The 9,347-nt window shown below is 36.5% G+C and overlaps 1 long non-coding RNA gene across 1 annotated transcript; it reads right to left on the bottom strand.

Annotated features, from left to right (window-relative positions):
- Window positions 1-284: 284 nt before the first annotated feature.
- LOC121412224 lies at window positions 285-7,038 on the bottom strand. Its single transcript, XR_005969577.1, has 5 exons — window positions 6,728-7,038; window positions 5,276-5,450; window positions 4,482-4,638; window positions 2,627-2,752; window positions 285-1,096 (listed from the first exon to the last, which is right to left on the bottom strand). It is a non-coding gene; the product is annotated as an uncharacterized LOC121412224 (long non-coding RNA).
- Between the last annotated feature and the right edge of the window lie 2,309 nt (window positions 7,039-9,347).

Below are 9,347 nucleotides of genomic sequence, written 5' to 3'. Positions count from 1 at the left end.
TATTCTTTGTAGCATTCTTAACAATCGCAATTGAAAAAAACTTCAGTTTGGAAATCAATTTCTTATGTATTTTATTGTTTTAGGAATTTCTTTGTTTTTCAACCTTTTTTTCACCAGATTTATATTATAGCACAGCCTGTTTGAAGCATATAATTATGCTAAAATCAATTGACTTCTGCTGTTTAAAGTAAAAATCATAGCTTTATGAATAAGATGAGAAAACTCAATTTGTATTGACTTTGTGGACGAAATCACGTTTTGGAACAATTTTTGGTCAGACATGAACTTACGAAATGTTGCATAATTTCGGGACAACGTACCTGGGCATCGTAAATTTGGTCTCAAAAGATGCGCGAGACTTAGTATAAACTCTGAGAGTGGCAGGGTCAACAAATCTCCCGCGGAGGAATGATCGCAGATAATGTTGGGGGAAGGTTGTTTTAACCCCCCCCCCCGGCCTGGTTAGGGTTAAGAAGGGGAAGTAGGTGTTAATTAGCACCTTTTTCATATACTTGCTCACAAAACCTAAAATACTGTATGTAAATGTCAATGAAAGGCTGCCAATATAAGGTTTAAAGGCAAGGTTCATCCTGACATTGCATGTTAGTTGGTGAAAATCCACCAAGAATAAGAGTTATGAAGTTTTAAATTTGTGACTTCACATGCGAGCAGCTCCCCATATTTTATGTGATATCAATTCTATACAAGTGCCTTTTCTAGGGAAATTGGAAAATGATTTTACCTGTGGATTCAATGTTATCAGAAACATTATTTCATACAAGCTTCTGATAAAAACCCATTTAATTATCATGAAAACCATTAAAAATGGCAATTTATGGAATTTATATTACATGATTGACATATTGGGAGCTGCTCGCATGTCATGTCACAAATTTAAAAACTTTGAAGCCTCATAACTCTGTTATTCTTTAATATTCGGCAAACTTTAATTTATTAATTTCTCTCATGGTTCTCCTTAAAACAGACTTGATGTCAGGGTGAAATTAGGTCCAAGGGTGCCACTGTGCAATCACTCCCAGGTATGGAATGCGCCATTGTCAATTCCTGTTCATCTTCTTTTTGTTCATGCTCCTTCCTAAATAAAGTGCAAAACAAAGAATCGAAGGGGGTAGAAGACCAATCACACAGACATCTAGTTGGATAATCTGTATTATACCTTACATACTAAGAGCAGGGTTGGTAATACAGGAGTGGGAAATACATGATATTTCGAAAATCATAATGACAAGGGTTCACAAAACATCAAATTACATCATTCTACCAAAAAAAAGAAATATCCAATACAATGACACTTTGGCTATATCACTGAAATTAAAGATCTAAATTGTTCTATTCTTTTTGGGCCATCATGTATAATGAAATGGGCAAGTGAATCTGGTCAACTTACGATTTTCAGCATGGGAAATCATGCGGCTCAGATTTTTTAATTGTGGTATTGTTAGCCAATATCTTCAAAGGGATGGTCAAAAGCTGAAAATATTCATGTCTTAAATACATAGAGTAGAATTCACTGAACAAAATGCCGAAAATTTCATCAAAATCGGATAACAAATAATAAAGTTATTGAAGTTTAGCAATATTTTGTGAAAACAGTCGTCATGAATATTCATTAGGTGGGCTGATGATGTCACATCTCCAATTTCTGTTTTCTTATGTTATTACATAAAACCATATTTTTTCATTATTTCATACTTGTGTGAATAATACAATGTATGTCTCCTTTATAATGAAATAAGTTGCAGCAATCAATATCTAATGCACTAAATGAAATGTCAATCCAATTTTTCTAGTTCTTGGAGGAAAAAAATTGAATAAACCTATTTTCATACAATAAAATACAAAAGAACAAGTGGATATGTGACGTCATTAGCCCACTTATTGAATATTCATGACGACTATTTTCACAAAATATTGCTAAACTTTAAAATTCAATAACTTTGTTATCCAATTTGATGAAATTTTTGGCAGTTGGCTCAGTGAATTCTACTCTATAAATATTTTCAGCCCGGACCATCCCTTTAAGAAGGACTTCTATTGCTCCCCCCCCCACAAAATAAATAACATGAATCAGCGTTGATCTCATTACATTATTGAGGTAAAACCATAGGAGGTATTTTTCTGAGTTTAGAGAACTGCATTTAAGGAGATTTCAAGTCTTCGCAAGATGTGCAGTTTTGCATAGACATCCAACAACCATGACATACATGCAGAATAGGTATTGACTAAGTCATTGTGTGAACTTATTCCATTGTTATGATTTGCGCTACAGAATTGAGATAGTATCAGGATTATTAGATAGAACAAATACAGTCAGATAGCTGCCCTGAACAGATTTCAATGTTGGGGTCAAAATTTTACTTGCCCACATTAAATTTTTTTTTTACCTTTTTGGGTAAGCAACTTAAGCACTTTGATATTTTCACTTGCCTTGGTCAAGTGAGCATGCGCTACAGTCAAACCTAAGTGCTCTCAAAGATTGCCAACAGTAACGTTCTAATATTGTTAAGGAAAATCAGAGCTTTAACCTAAATTGGCCAAAAAATAAATAAATATATAAATAAATAAATAAAAACTTTGAAAAAGTAAGATGATAATCAATACTTACTAATTGGAGATTGATGAAAGATTCAAGACTTTGAAGTACGGCACATTTAATTTGCCTCATTCCCCTTTCGTTCTGCCGATCAAAATCCCAGGAAGTACTGAAAGCCAAATTTTCTTCATTGTTGACCTGTATAAATGAAAATACGGTTTGAGCAAAGAAGTGACCGGTGAAGGAAGGGAAAACAAAATAAGAATGGGAGCAAAGAAAATAGGAAAGATGAAGGTGAGGAGATATCAGCATTTTCAAACTAAATGTGTTTGCCTGCAAGTGAGATTCAATCTTACAAGTGGAATGGGTACAAGTATATAATTGAGATATTATAAGGATTGAAGGTAATAAAGGGATTCACCATGGTGATTTCAGCCAAAATGTGTATCACCCATTAATATACAACAAAATCATTTTATATTCAAAAGGCTTGTTGACCCCTGCCTGTGACCTTGGAACTGGAGGTGACCTTCAAATCTCTGAAGAACATCATCTCTCTTAGATTGGTAACAATTTATGAGTGATGATAGAAATTTAAACAAACAAACCAAAATCCAAACAATGAGCTCCAAAAGTTCTTCAACCTCTGCTGTAACATTTGACCTGGAGGTGACCTTCAACCCCCCCCCCCCACTCCCCCGGGGACATCTACCATCCAAGTTTGGTAAAAAAAATGGGCATACACTGTACATGGATCAAACGTTATGAGCTGTAATACAAAACTTGCCCTAATAGGCTTAACTTTGACCCATGCTCATCATCAGCCTGACCCATGAGGTGACCCTCATGTTTGGTAAAATTGAAATAAATTTGCATATAACCATGCTTCTCTCCAAGTTTGATTAAAAGCCTTGAGTACAAAGTTATTCAAGTTTTGTCAGTGTTCCCATTTGAAATTCCTGCAATGCATTACTGCTACACAATCCGGGGGGGGGGGGCACTCGACCCAAAAATTGGTGGGGTGTGCCGCGGGCGAGACAAAAACGGGGGCCTTGGAGTGGGCTAATTGTAAAAAGGAGGGTCCTCGGAACGGGCTTCAGAACTACAAATGTTTGTGAAATCGGGGGTCCTTGGAACGAGTCGCCTGCATGTGAGTGCCTTCATGCATCCCTATGGAACGGGCATACGTGCATGCAGCTAGACCGGCAGCATGGGCAGCGGGTGCGCTAGCACAGAGGCAATGGTCAGACAGCGTTCATTGCAGCGGCTGCTTTTTCAAAATTACGACTCATTGTAGCAGATCGATCGGAACGGCATAACAGAAAATATGCGAAGTTTTGGAGCGGATTCCTTTTTCACGAGAAGAAAATAATATGCCTTGGAGTGGCTTTCTTTGTTCTTTTTCTTAATAGGCTAAAAATGCTATGCCTTGGAACGGAAATTTGAGTGTAAGAAGGGGGGTCCCCTCCGCTGCACATACCCACTATGCATTATATACTGAGTGCCCCCCCCCCCACACAATAATGCAATAATGGTGAATAATGCTGATAATGCTGTGCGCAGTGTTCAGCTGGTATTATGTTGAGAGTCAATTATCTCTCTTAATGGCTTGTGCAACACGATAGTAAAAACAAGGGTCTGTGTTACTTCCTCTTCAGAAATCATTACTCTGAATTGGTGTATGTTACTGTAGAACATCACTTGCTTGTTTCGATGAGGTCCATTAACTATACTAATTATGTTGGACAGGATTCGGTGTACATAAGAACACTGATTTCACTTTAAATTGTAAGCATTGTTATTCTTACACACCTGGAGAGGAAATATCCTCTTTTGCAGTTTAAATGCTAATTGATGCAGCTTTGTAAAAGTCTTTGCACTGCTACTGTAAGTTTGAATTGAGTATAACTATAAGACTAAAACTTACTCTGCGTCATTTTCTGGTCCACTCCAGCCCCTAGGATCTTTCTATACCCTGGATTAATCTTCTCCGCAAATTCCAAAGTCTGCCTGGACAACTTTGGCCACATTGTGAAAAGGGCACCAGGAGCTGCATCAATTGTTAAATCAAAGTCTTGATCAATCTGAAAATGAAATAAGTATTTATATATAAGCTGTATAACACATAATACAATTACCAGCAATACCATGTTTTCATACATTACCGGTACATTGTAATTAAAGTCATGCTAAATATTGCTCATTAAATAAAAAATAAAACTTATCAATGTTTGTAACAAAAACCCTAGGTCACATGCACACACTGCACAAATCAAGTAAAGTCTAGTGAGCTTTGACATTGACCTTTCTAACTAACCATTTATCACATTTTTAAAAATATTGATCACTATTAGAGTAATTAACCACTGGAGGAAAATACTTAGTATTTGCAAAATGAGGGGGGGGGGAGTTAGGTGGGGAAATTAATATCCCCCCCCCGCCAGAGATTGACATTCATGGGAAGACGTAACTTAATCTTTCCAATCGGATTTCAGAACAACTTTTCCACTAATCATAGAATTATGACAACTAAGATGCAACTGAATTTTTAACACTGAGGCAGAGTAAGTGATCCTATGATCTTGCACTATATTCTCAAGCAAGAAAGAGAATAATTTTGGAAATTCATAACCAAAAATGCTTCGTTCAACTTCGAACAATTAAATTAATTTTTTTTTTCATAATGCGAATCCACTGCACTAAGTAATCAAGTTATTTTACCATTCCCAAAAGCTGTAGATATTTGTCAAGAATTTCTGCTGTGCTTGGTCGCGGGTTTCCTATAGTCAACTCATATCTCAGTACCGAGGTTCGTCACATTAACAACAATGTTGTCAGGTGATGAGTAATATTGCATCCAGTAGGTGACTTCGTGCTCATCTTCTGCAACATTTAACTGTGATAAACATGAATCAAAGATCAAGAATAGTAACATTAATTATTACACAAGTTATCTGACTATTCTATAGAGAACTGATGGAATAAGTGGATAAATTGTAGAAATTCTCAATAAAAAATTCCCTACTGCACAGTGGGGAATTTACATGAAGTCAACCTAAATGTAATTCCTGTATCTCAGATTCAAAATTAGTTTCTGATCATTCAAAAACTGTACATACATCTGCAATTACAATGTAACATTTAGATCTGTTGCTATTTGCATGTAGGCCTTTCCTCGCTAGGCTGGCCAATAATAAGGGACTATTGGCCAAGCTAGGCCAGGATTTAGATCTAGGTTTGGACCTATAGTATAGACCTAGATTTTAATGGGGTTTAACATACACATATGTAGACGTACAAAATTGAATAAAGTTGACTAGAAATAGATCTAGCTAGGCCTACATTACACGTAGGCTATGTGCTTGAGGACGGCCCGGTCCGAGCTTGTACCGGACCCGGTACCTCGCGCATATCGCATCCGCATGCGATCATCGGCAGTGAATTATTTATGTGTGAGGATCTTCATCACAGTTCATGTAGGCTATAATTCAAATCACCAATTTTGAGACTAATACTAATAGAAGCATGGAAAGAAGTGAAACTTTGTGTAAAGATCGTGATGTTGCATGAATTTCATATTTCACCCCCATAAAATCCCACCTTTTGTCACTCAGAATATCAGATCGAGTTCATGGTCTCGAAGTTCGTGTAAGTGGAGCATGGTGTAGGCCCTAGTGGTAATTAAGTGGAGTACGAGTGGATCCTGCTGCACGAACTTCGCTCAAGGTACTAGGTACCATAGTCTGCGCACATGCGTATCTGCGCAATTCTAGTAGAATCTATAAGATACGCAATGCAAACTTTACACATCTAATGCATAGACAGATATTTATTGCAAAATCCGACTCAGATCACAAAGGTGGAAAAATAACCCTATGACAGCCTCAAAATGCAGCCTTTCTCATCAAAATCTCCAAATCACGTGCAAAAGTGAATGGGTGCGCAGACTGGGGCACCATTTTTTTTTTCAATCTCAAAATGACTGCCGGCCGAGCCGAGGTTTTTCCAATAAAATCATAGGCCTATATATTTCTGACTTGGCGACCATCATATAGAAATACACACGTACATGCACACACAATAAAACCACTGCAACAACGGTAACATTTATTTTTTGCATTGACTTTTGAGATTATTCATGAACATTCACTCGAAATCAAGCACTGAATTTACCTCTAAAGATTGGAACTAAATGTGGGAAGTCCCACTCCTGAAGCAGGTTTGTCACCCCCAAATCTTTCATTTTCTAAAACGGAGATTAAACACGATTTTTCCAGTGCACTGCAGCAGTCTCCGAGTCGAACATACTCAACGCCATCTTCCGACCACTAGCATAGCACTGCGCACGCGTACGCATGCGCTTTACATGTGCCGGTATCTTGTACAACCCCCTGTTCAAGCCTTCTGTCTACGGACCTTAAACAGGTCAATTCGCCGTGTTTTATACCGATATTTATCAAAGCTTAAACATGTGCTGTTAAAAAAATTATACAGCACCTCTTATACAGCGATATTTTGTACAGCGTTTTTACTGTGTACCTGTGGGTCATTTAGAAGGAAATAATTAAATAAGATGAAATTTGTATTTCGTTTAAAGGAAAAAAAAGTTAGCTTTTAGGAGCATGATGATGCAAGCATGTACATTGGGTAAAAGCCAAGGTCGCACCAGAACCGATTTCTCCCAAATATATTTGGACCAATTCTGCGCGAATACGTCCTGATTTGGACTGATTCAATTGATTTGGAAGTTATTGTCTCCGATTTGGGAAGCTCCATGAATAGAGACAAATGGGTCCCAAATAGGTCCCGATTCAATACAGATTCACAAATAATTGACCCGAATCAATTTTGGCCATCATGAGTAAAGCAGAATGCCAACAAAAAAGTGGTATATGAATCAAGCCAAATGTTGACCTGAATCGGTACAAGTATGGCCAAATGCGATGAGTTGGACCGTTACTCCCCAAATAATAAGAATAGGTCCAGATCTGCCCAGAATACTCCGCATACCTGCCCTAATTCAACCGAATGTCATCTGAATGCATGATGAATGTGGCCTGAAAAAATATATTGTGGTCGCATTTGGAAGTACATGTAGTTTGGAGGGTAATCGGCTGGTATTGAACATTTCAAAACAAGCCAAATTAGTGAATGTTTCCAAATCTCTTTGGAATTTTCTCGCATTCACAGATGGAGAATAGAATACTACTGAATCCATCCGAATACCATCCCAATACGTGTATTCGGATGGTTTCGGTTCAGGTGTAACCCAGGCTTTGGGGAGCTAGTTAAAAAGAGTGTATGGGAATGATAAAAATGCAGACTAATCAGTGATGTTTTGAATGGTTGTTATGAAATATTGGGACTGATTGTACATTGAATTTTGGAATCTTTGATATTGTATTTTGTTTTGAATTTTCATGATTTTTTTCTTAACTGCCACTGTTAAGTAAACTTTTTTAATTGGAAAATCGATTGTCCATTTAAGATATTACATTTAATGCTTCATGGCTTCATTGACAACTATTTGAAATTTGCCATTATTTTTGTCCTTTTATATGAAATTTTTTTAGATCACACCAGGAACAGTAGATGAACGCTATTTCCAACAAGTATCAGGGATTCCTAATTTGATTTTTCTCCTTGTTAGTCTTGCACCCGAAAACAAAACACAGAATTCTGACTTTTGATCAATGTGGTCTAAAGAACACGGAAATCTGATTTCACATGATTGACAACTTTCCAATAAGCAATTCATTACAAATTGGCTCAAGTTTAAGAAGACATCACATTGCTTCTTTTTTTCCAACTTTTTCATCATTATTTTTCTTGAAAAATCAGTATTTTGATAAGAAAAAAATTATTTTTGTGATATATATATATTGGTAAAGTTCTCAAAGCATTTATCGATTTCTAATAAGAAAATGAAATTGGCTGAAGAAATGTTAGAAGGGGTATATTTTTTTGGTCTTGAAGTTGTTAGTACTGAAAATAAATTTGGAATTTCATTTAGGCAGCTTTGGCTCGGTTTTTTTTATGGCTCCGGCAGCTACAGTTTCTTATTTGTTGTGTTTTCAATTTCTTAAAATGTACATGTAAATACTTAACAAGATTGAAAGCTTTTTACCAAGAATAACTTTTTTATTCATCTTTTCTTCATACTTCACAGTGTATAATACATATTGTATTGAGGCTTACACTGTATTTAAGTGATTCCTTAAACAAGAATTGAAGAGTGACTCTTAGTATTCCCACTGAAACAAAGTTGTTCACACTTTGATGGAAGTGCAGTGAATATATGAGGATGAATTCAAAACCAATAGAAAGGTCGATTTGAAAGGAGTATTGCTTGAAACTCATTTGAAATGCATTTAATAATGAAACAACACCTTCCTCTTAGGGTACAGTTACACAATCTTCCAAGATGGTTGTCCTAGAGTCAATTTAACCTTGATTTGCTATGACGCCTGTACTCCCCTACTCAAATACCAGTGTATCTCCAATCTCAGAGACAAATTCGACTGCATGCAACATGATCAAAATCCAATACCATATCAGAAAGCAGCTATGTTTTTCTAATAGTGAGGAACATGTGTTTGTGAATGTTTGTAGATGTTGTTTGAAGTGTGGGGTCATATAAATGTCGGCAGTCGGCAGAGAAGGTTTAATAATGGAATGTGTTATGTTCATGGTTAAGCTGAATAATTGTTAAGTAAAGGTTGGGTTTGTGGTTTTCCTTTCTATGTGAATATTGTCGTAGTTTTATCAGTGTTAGATATGAATAGAGTATACA

Source organism: Lytechinus variegatus, chromosome 1 (assembly GCF_018143015.1).
Source record: "Lytechinus variegatus isolate NC3 chromosome 1, Lvar_3.0, whole genome shotgun sequence".
Taxonomy (NCBI): Eukaryota; Metazoa; Echinodermata; class Echinoidea; order Temnopleuroida; family Toxopneustidae; genus Lytechinus; species Lytechinus variegatus.
The sequence above is the reverse complement of the archived record's forward strand: the minus strand, read 5'-3'. Positions and strand labels throughout refer to the sequence as shown.